The sequence below is a fragment of the Ostrea edulis genome, chromosome 1 (genome assembly GCF_947568905.1).
Source record: "Ostrea edulis chromosome 1, xbOstEdul1.1, whole genome shotgun sequence".
In the NCBI taxonomy this organism is placed as follows: domain Eukaryota; kingdom Metazoa; phylum Mollusca; class Bivalvia; order Ostreida; family Ostreidae; genus Ostrea; species Ostrea edulis.
Window position 1 is genome coordinate 48,747,624 of NC_079164.1, and position 8,271 is coordinate 48,755,894.

Here is an 8,271-nt window from a genome sequence, read left to right on the forward strand (position 1 = left end):
CTCGTTTTAGTTTTTGGGATATTTAGATAATTCTTTTAACCTCTCTCGGCCCTTTATTTGAGGGGCTGGCCACTAACAGTTGATATGGTTGAATACGTCTTGTAATTATCTACAACTTTTGTCATATAACGTTAAAACGAAATGTTTTTAATTTCCAAGATATATAAGGTATTCAGTTTTAGGGGCAATCCCCTGAGTTCCTTAAAAGAGAACTTTAGACCAAATTTAAAGATGGCATATTGTTTAGAGTCACATTCTAACCAATTTATATCAGATAATGCTTTACAAAATATTTTTTCGTTTAAGAGATAAAAGGCATCAAAGTTTCGTACATTATTCCCCTCAAAATCCCTTATTACGAAATCAATGCTTATTTCGTCGACATCAGCAACTACAAAACGTTAAATCGAAAAACTTTGCTTCAATAATGGTTGACAAATTTCTTTTTAGTTTTGAGATATTTAGAAAATACTTTTCAACCCTCTTGGTCCTTAATTGAGGGGTTGGCCCCTAAAACTTGATATCGTCGAATAGCTCTTTTCATTCTCAACCAATTTTGTTCTATGTCTTTTGAAATAATTTCTGCATAAAAAGAATGTATCCAAAAATGCTGTTAAGAATTCTGACGGTTTTCGGGTCCTATCGAGCTCTGACGTTTTCATGTATTAATTTTTTTTTTTGCGTTAAACTATGCATAACTATGAAGTCTTCTACAATCGCTGAAAATGTAAAGTTAATATCTTCAATACTTTCCGAAAACACTCCCGGATAAACTTACCCCCACAAATTCACTAAAACGTCTTTATCTTACAAAATAATTGACGTAAACAAAATCATAAAAAATTATCGATTTTAAGTGAATATCTCATCATCCTTGAAAATTTGACGATAATCAGTCGACGCATATCCGAGAACAAAATTTGTAAGAAGAAAAAAATGATAATAGAGAAAAAACTTAAGAATAACAATAATTGGTATTCCGTTGGAAACTGACTTAATTAACGTTTTCAATGTTCATACATATTTTTATTCACAAACTTAGACCGCCTATCTGAGTGGATTATGCATGTTTTATTAGATATGCATATCATGCATCAATAACAGCGAAATTTGGACTCTAAAATCTCTGATTTCCAACCAAATCATCTTTTTACCATTCATAAAAAAATCACGTAAAGAATCATATAAGATAAGTGAGTGCTTGTGTAATAGTGTGGGTTGTATATATATATTATTACTACAGTAACTTGATCCGAATAGTCGGATCACGTCTCGTTGACAGGCGCGGATCATCAGATCACACGAGACGCGAAGCGTCGAGTTTGATCTGATGATCCGCGCCTGTCAACGAGACGTGATCCAACTCTTCGGATCAAGTTACTGTAGTAATGATAAATTTATTATATACCCCCTTCTGCATTTTAAATCCACATTTCTAAGATAATAAATGTAATCCAAACTATCAAAAACACAGACATACTATGAAATTATGTTTTGTGTACGCAGTTTCGTTTGTGACGCGTTCAATATTTTCCACAAATAACGTTGCGTTGATGCATTGTGACGGCATCAGTTTCAGAGGATACTGATGCGGAATCAGAAAACCACAGTGTGGTGATCCGGAAAACCGGATCACACACTGTCAAATCCACAGTATCAATGAACGATACATTGATGGGTATATAATAAAGGTATATAAAGTAAACAACACAACACCAATGGTAGGGTTCTATCAGAGTTTGTATTCTTTTCTAATTAACTCTGAAATATATAACAAGAATATCACATATAATATATATCATGAATTAAAACATATAGTATAAAAATATCAACAAAGAAAACTCATTTGCTCAGCACAGTTTACAACCAAGAGTTATTCCCCTTAATAGTGCTTATAAAGATATATTTGACTATTGATTACTATATGGTATAAATAATAAATAGATTTATCTTACTCGACTATTGCACTTAATTAATCATAGACTATTAATAAACTTGATAAGAATATTCAGAACTTATCATAATGCAAAGAATATACCAAAAAATGCAATGCCATACCTATGTGTGACACAGAGCCTTTCTGGTCAGGTCCAGAATATTCTATATGCTGGTAATAAATCTATATAGAAATAATAAAATATCAAATACTTGTGTGAAACTAATGTTACATTACTTATTCACACAAGGAAATCATAAAAAGTAAAAATAGCTGAATACTACTCGAACACTCTGACATTCACACATAACATATTTAAACTACTACATTTGATTCAATCATGATTTATAGTTTTAATATACATTCATACTGATATACATTTTACTCTTTAGTTGTAATTGATAACTTAAAGATAATGTAGAAATGCATATGATCACTCTTACTCAATTACCATCATAGAAAATGCATAAAATCTAACTATTCAGCAAATGTATTAATTCAAAGTAAGCACATGTACTTTGAATTATATATGATCATAAAAACTCAAAAGAAAGTCATATTTACTTACAATCAAATTGTACTAGGAAAATCTTCTAGAAAACACTTCTATACTCTTATAAGACAATTCAAAATGTGAACAATAGTAAAGAGAGGGAACTTAGACAACCAATGAAATTGGAGAGTTCTATATTCTATAAATATTTACATGGTGCTATTACTGACCATTATGATCTCATAATCTATAAATAACTTTAGAGATATTTGCATATACTATTAAGTTGTACATAAAATAAATTAAAAGTAAAGACAACTTTTGTCATGTACTAATCTTCATAATCTAAATAATGAAATAATATATTTACTTTCGAAAAATATCACCCTGTCACACTTGTATCACTTTCAATGATTGATTGATTGTATCTTGCTTAACGTCTCGCTCAAGAATTTTTCACTCATATGGAGACGTCACCAAGACCGGTGAAAGGCTTCAAATTTAGGCCTATGCTCGGCGCTTACATCTTCGGAAACCCACGGTTGATTACGCTTCGTTCCTCTCTCCATCACCCGTGGGTTTCCTACGATGGGCGCTTACGGCCATTGAGCAGTGAGGGTTATTTAGCGTGCCACACCTACTGTGACACGGGTCATCCGTTTTTAAGGTCATCTCCGAGGACCCGTGACATTAACACCTTATGCCGAGCGTTTGGCGATGGAACTGTCACTACCCGTTTTAACGACTTAGGTCTGTCGCGGCCGGGAGTCGAACCCCAGCCTTCCGCATGCGGGGCGAACGCTCTAACCTCTCACCCACCGCGTCTGTATATCACTTCCGATGGAGGAATCATACTTTTTTTTTCATCAAAGATAAAATGCAGAAAATAACTATGGGGAATCACCCAATGAAATGATGACTACGCAACATATATTTTGTAAGTTTATTGGCGATGATTGGCCATGGCTGCTTATAGATGTGGGAGTCAGGCATCAATTCTTACCTTAGAGGGATCCCTAAAAGCAAGCAAAATATTTGAGCCCTGGAAACAGATGCTCAGATTGCTTGCTCACCTAGTCCATAGAAAATTCCAGAATGCCACCAACACATGGAAACGTTGTCCGCAGCCATGACAATTGGGAGTCAATGGTGAAAACAGTCAGGTTTGACTTGACCTGTAATATAAATAAAAAAAAAAACGAAACAACAGTACCCGTAGGCAAGAAATACATGTAATCAAACAGAATGATAATCTTCAACCAGTCTACAAAATTATGTACACGACTATCAAAGTGTCAGACCCCCCCCCCCCCTCCCCCAAGAAAAAGGGGGGGATGTGGGAGTGAGGACGATTTTTTTCCCAGATGAATGGGTAGAGTCTAAAACGTAACCCACTCAGGCAGTTCGGAAAAACAAATTCCGGTATGATTCTGTATTATGTAATTTAGAGGAAAGGTCGAACCCGATGCAACACCGTCAGATAAAGCTTATTAATATATTGCTTTTAAACATAGACCACTTGTTGGAATTAACTGCTACTATTATTTTCAGCATCGAAAAAGTAAAATTATGGATATAAAAGAAAATTAGCATAAAATGATAACTACAAAAAACACTGCTTAAAATATTAACAACAATAATAATAATTTTTTTTTTTATCTCACATCATCCCCAACACCAAAAAATAAAATGAAGAAGATATCTTAGAATATTCAACCAGTCAGTTCAAAACCTAATCCAGTCAGGCAGGAACGTAACCCAGCCAGTTTAGAACGTAACCCAGTCAGGCAGGAACATAACCCAGTCAGTTTAGAACGTAACCCAGTCAGGCAGGTATATAAAACAATCAGTTTACAACGTAACCCAGTCAGTTTAAAACGTAACCCAGTCAGGCAGCTATATAAAACAATCAGTTTAGAACGTAACCCAGTCAGTTTAAAACGTAACCCAGTCTGGCAGGTATATAAAACAATCAGTTTACAACGTAACCCAGTCAGTTTAAAACGTAACCCAGTCAGGCAGGAACATAGCACAATCAGTTTAAAACGTAACCTAGTCAGGCAGGTATATAAAACAATGAGTTTTTAACATAACACAGTCAGTTTAGAACGTAACCCAGTCAGTTTTAAGCTAACCCGGCCAGTTTAAAACGTAACCCAGTCAGGCAGGTATATAAAACAATCAGTTTAGAACGTAACCCAGTCAGTTTAAAACGTAACCCAGTCAGGCAGGAACGTAACCCAGTCAGTTTAGAACATAACCCTGTCAGGCAGGAACATAGCACAGTCAGTTTAAAACATAACCCAGTCAGGCAGGAACATAACACAGTCAGTTTAAAACATAACCCAGTCAGGCAGGAACATAACACAGTCAGTTTAAAACATAACCCAGTCAGGCAGGAACATAACACAGTCAGTTTAAAACATAACCCAGTCAGGCAGGAACATAACACAGTCAGGCAGGAACATAACACAGTCAGGCAGTTCGGAAAAACAAATTCCGGTGTGATTCTGTATTCACCCTGGTGCCCACTTTGTTTGTTTGATATTCGTAGGATTGGTTAACTATATATCGTTAACCGATTGGTGACTGTATTATCTACCATAATACTATCCATCTCATTGCGATCCAGTCTCACCCTCCAACACCTCCCAAATGCACCAACATAGTGAAGTTGAAGTGTGTTGTAGTAACATTACATATGCTCCGTATGGGACGTATGGGTTGTCCCATGGTTTAAAAATAAATAAATATAAATAAATAAGGACCATCGTGTACCAACACGTCTGATGACTGCGGTACTGTCTTTTGATGGCCGGACACATACATGTGATGGTCGTATGTCATAAATCATAATGAAATAAAGAAGTAACTTATATTTATTAAAACTAAATAAAAAGTAAAACATTAATGAAATAAATTATATTTTTTATTTATATAATAATTTTAATAATAATTTTTATTTAATTTATTCCTTAATAACCCTTTCTCTACCGGCACATTTTAGAGGTTTTTAAAGACTAAATGACAGTATTTTTAAATTGATTTAAATCTGCATGGATCACGATTTGGGTTAGGCATACAACATATAATTTTGTTAGGAATTGGACAGGGAACAATTTCTTATAAAAGTCGTCAATGTATCCCATGACCTCAAAGAGGTCTACGGGGTCAAAGGTCATATAAGTGCACAATTTTGCAATCTTTTCTCTCTGAAATATATATATTACGACCCCTCTCACTAGATTAGAGTCAAAAATAGGAAATTCTAAATGTATGAGCTAATGTGCCTTTTAAAATACTACAAAAACAACACAACCAAACTAATCAATTTTATTGACAAACAAATAATTTTGGTTGCTAAGTAACAACACCCATAGTACAATTTTGACCATAATTTGCCTTTCTGCATCCATTCGACACAATTTAAACGTAATTACATTCCATGATGATTAGTAAATGTCACATTATTTTAAAAATATAATCTTTAAATAGATCTTAATCATTTTAAAAGGTTTTTAACAAAAAATTTGATGAAGAGAATTAAGGTCAAAGGACATCAAATGGAAACTTCGTACTTTATATACTTGTCCATCATTTTCTAATAATAAGACGTTTTGCCATTATGTTCCATTAAATAGAATAAGTATTGCAACATTAAAACAAAGATCTTTCAATTATTGTTAATCTAAAATAATTTATTTTTTTATTCAATTATATACGGTTGCTCAGCAACAGCATCTTATCAAATGTTATCAAAAAGTACTAGCCATTTTTCCTCTCCAAGTTCAACATATACGAATGTTCAAGTACTTACTTTCAATCACTAGATTTAAATGTACTTGCATCATATTTAACAAAAATGTTCTTATATTCAACCTCTTGAAACCTATTTCTAGACATAATTCTTGATAATGAGTTGTTCCGACAGGGGCATGCGTTGACCAATATCTGTCTATCGACTGGAACTTTACAGCAGGCATATATAAGATAATGCACAAAAATCTGGGGGAAAAAAGTAACTCAATTGGCTCTGTAAATGTTTCAGATAATCAAGGCCCTCTGAAAAGTATGCATTTAATTACTTATGAAATTTTATCAGAGGTAATTGTTGTACACATTTAATAAATGAGTTAGATTCACAGCCAGATTAATTTTGGTAAAGGTAATCTTTTTACTATGCATTTTATTATTCTTTTTAAACTGGAAATCACTGCCACAATATTGGTTTTTAAAACTAGTAATACCTGTACAGTTCCTCTTCAGTGAGAGGCTGCAAACTTCCTAGGGAAGTATATGGCAACCCTTCCCCCTACATTTGACCATCTCAGCATAATGGTTGGTGGCAACACAAATGGAGAAAACCAAATCTTCTGTCAAAGACAGCTTCATAAAATCTGCAGTTCTCCGAATACCGTAATAGGGTCCCATATCTGAAAGAAAATTGCAAATAAAATCAGTATTGGCCACCATACCTTAAAACGTGTCCTACCTTATAATTTTTTTTTGTATGTATGCGATCCCTAGTTATGCAGCAAAAAAAAAACAACAACAACAAAAACAACAGTAAAATGGTACACACATATCAGTGTACCATAATGCCATGATTCCATTTGTGAATGTATTATCTGGATTTATTTGAATGTTAACCAAATTTATACTGATTTAACCCTATATTCAACCTCAAAGAGTCATACCAACTGAAAGCCAGGTTGTCACCCCGAATGAAATGCCACAGTTCTTGGATCAGGTGTCCCTGTGTCCTCCACATCAGCATCCTTCCAATGCATGTCTGGATTTGCCAGTAGACTGTCGCTAGCGGATGATACCTGGGAACTTCCCACTAAATATTGGGATGTCAATACCCTTTTTAAAGAAGAAAAGAAATTACAATTAAAAATTGTTGGTTTATGTTTAAAAAGCAAAATATAAGTTTCACGGTAGCATGGAACAGTTTCGCACTTAAATTTATTTACTCAAATTTATTTAAAGATAAGGTAAGGGATTGCATACATGTGTTAGAAATGAATCGAATATTTTATTATACATTGCGAGAGTAGCAGAGTGGGTAATGAAAAAAAATATATGTATCATGTAGGTGTCTGCATTATGCCTAGCATATACATGAGGGCAAATACTGAAGAAATTCAGGTTAAAACCGACAAGGTCCAGCGAAAATACTGAAACTCTGAGGGAAAGTGAATGACCCCAGATATAAAAGTAGAATTGAATTCAGTTATCTGGTGGCACCCAGTTTTTTTATTGGTGGAAGAGAGAACTCAGATACCTCGGGAGAGACCACCGACCTTTCGTAAGTAAACTGGGAAAACTTTCTCACTTACCGGCGCGAACGGGATTCGAACCCGCGCCTAGAGAGGTGAGAGGCCGTGTGATTTTGAGCACGATACTCTAACCACTCGGCCACGGAGGAGGCCGGCAATAAGGGGACACGTGCCCATTAGCTCATAGCATACAAGTACCAGCATGTATGGATCACATGTAATTTATGGTCATAAGCTACTAAGTGTATATAAAATACATGCATTTGGATAAAAGAGAAATCAATATGATTTTTCATTAGCCTGTCATAATCAGACTTTGAATGATGTTACCCCCCTCCCCCCCCCCCCCCCCCCCCCCCCCATTTTGGCCCAAACATACATTTTGTTTTTATTTCTGTTACAGAATAAAGAAAATAATTCAAATTATGATAATAAATTCTATTATTACAATAATGCAAAGTGTGTTTTCCTAACAGATTGTGTTTTCTTTTCATAGAAAGATAATTTTTTTTATAAACATGGAAAAAACTTGGAAAATAGCCTTCTCACCAGCGGTCATG

The 8,271-nt window shown here is 34.5% G+C and overlaps 2 long non-coding RNA genes across 2 annotated transcripts; both read right to left on the reverse strand.

The window, feature by feature from the left end:
* Positions 1-1,722: 1,722 nt before the first annotated feature.
* Positions 1,723-5,302, reverse strand: LOC130051260 (uncharacterized). Its single transcript, XR_008799700.1, has 2 exons — positions 3,433-5,302; positions 1,723-2,119 (listed from the first exon to the last, which is right to left on the reverse strand). It is a non-coding gene; the product is annotated as an uncharacterized LOC130051260 (long non-coding RNA).
* A 1,311-nt stretch (positions 5,303-6,613) lies between these two features.
* On the reverse strand, positions 6,614-8,049 carry LOC125651926 (uncharacterized). Its single transcript, XR_007361392.2, has 2 exons — positions 7,127-8,049; positions 6,614-6,862 (listed from the first exon to the last, which is right to left on the reverse strand). It is a non-coding gene; the product is annotated as an uncharacterized LOC125651926 (long non-coding RNA).
* Between the last annotated feature and the right edge of the window lie 222 nt (positions 8,050-8,271).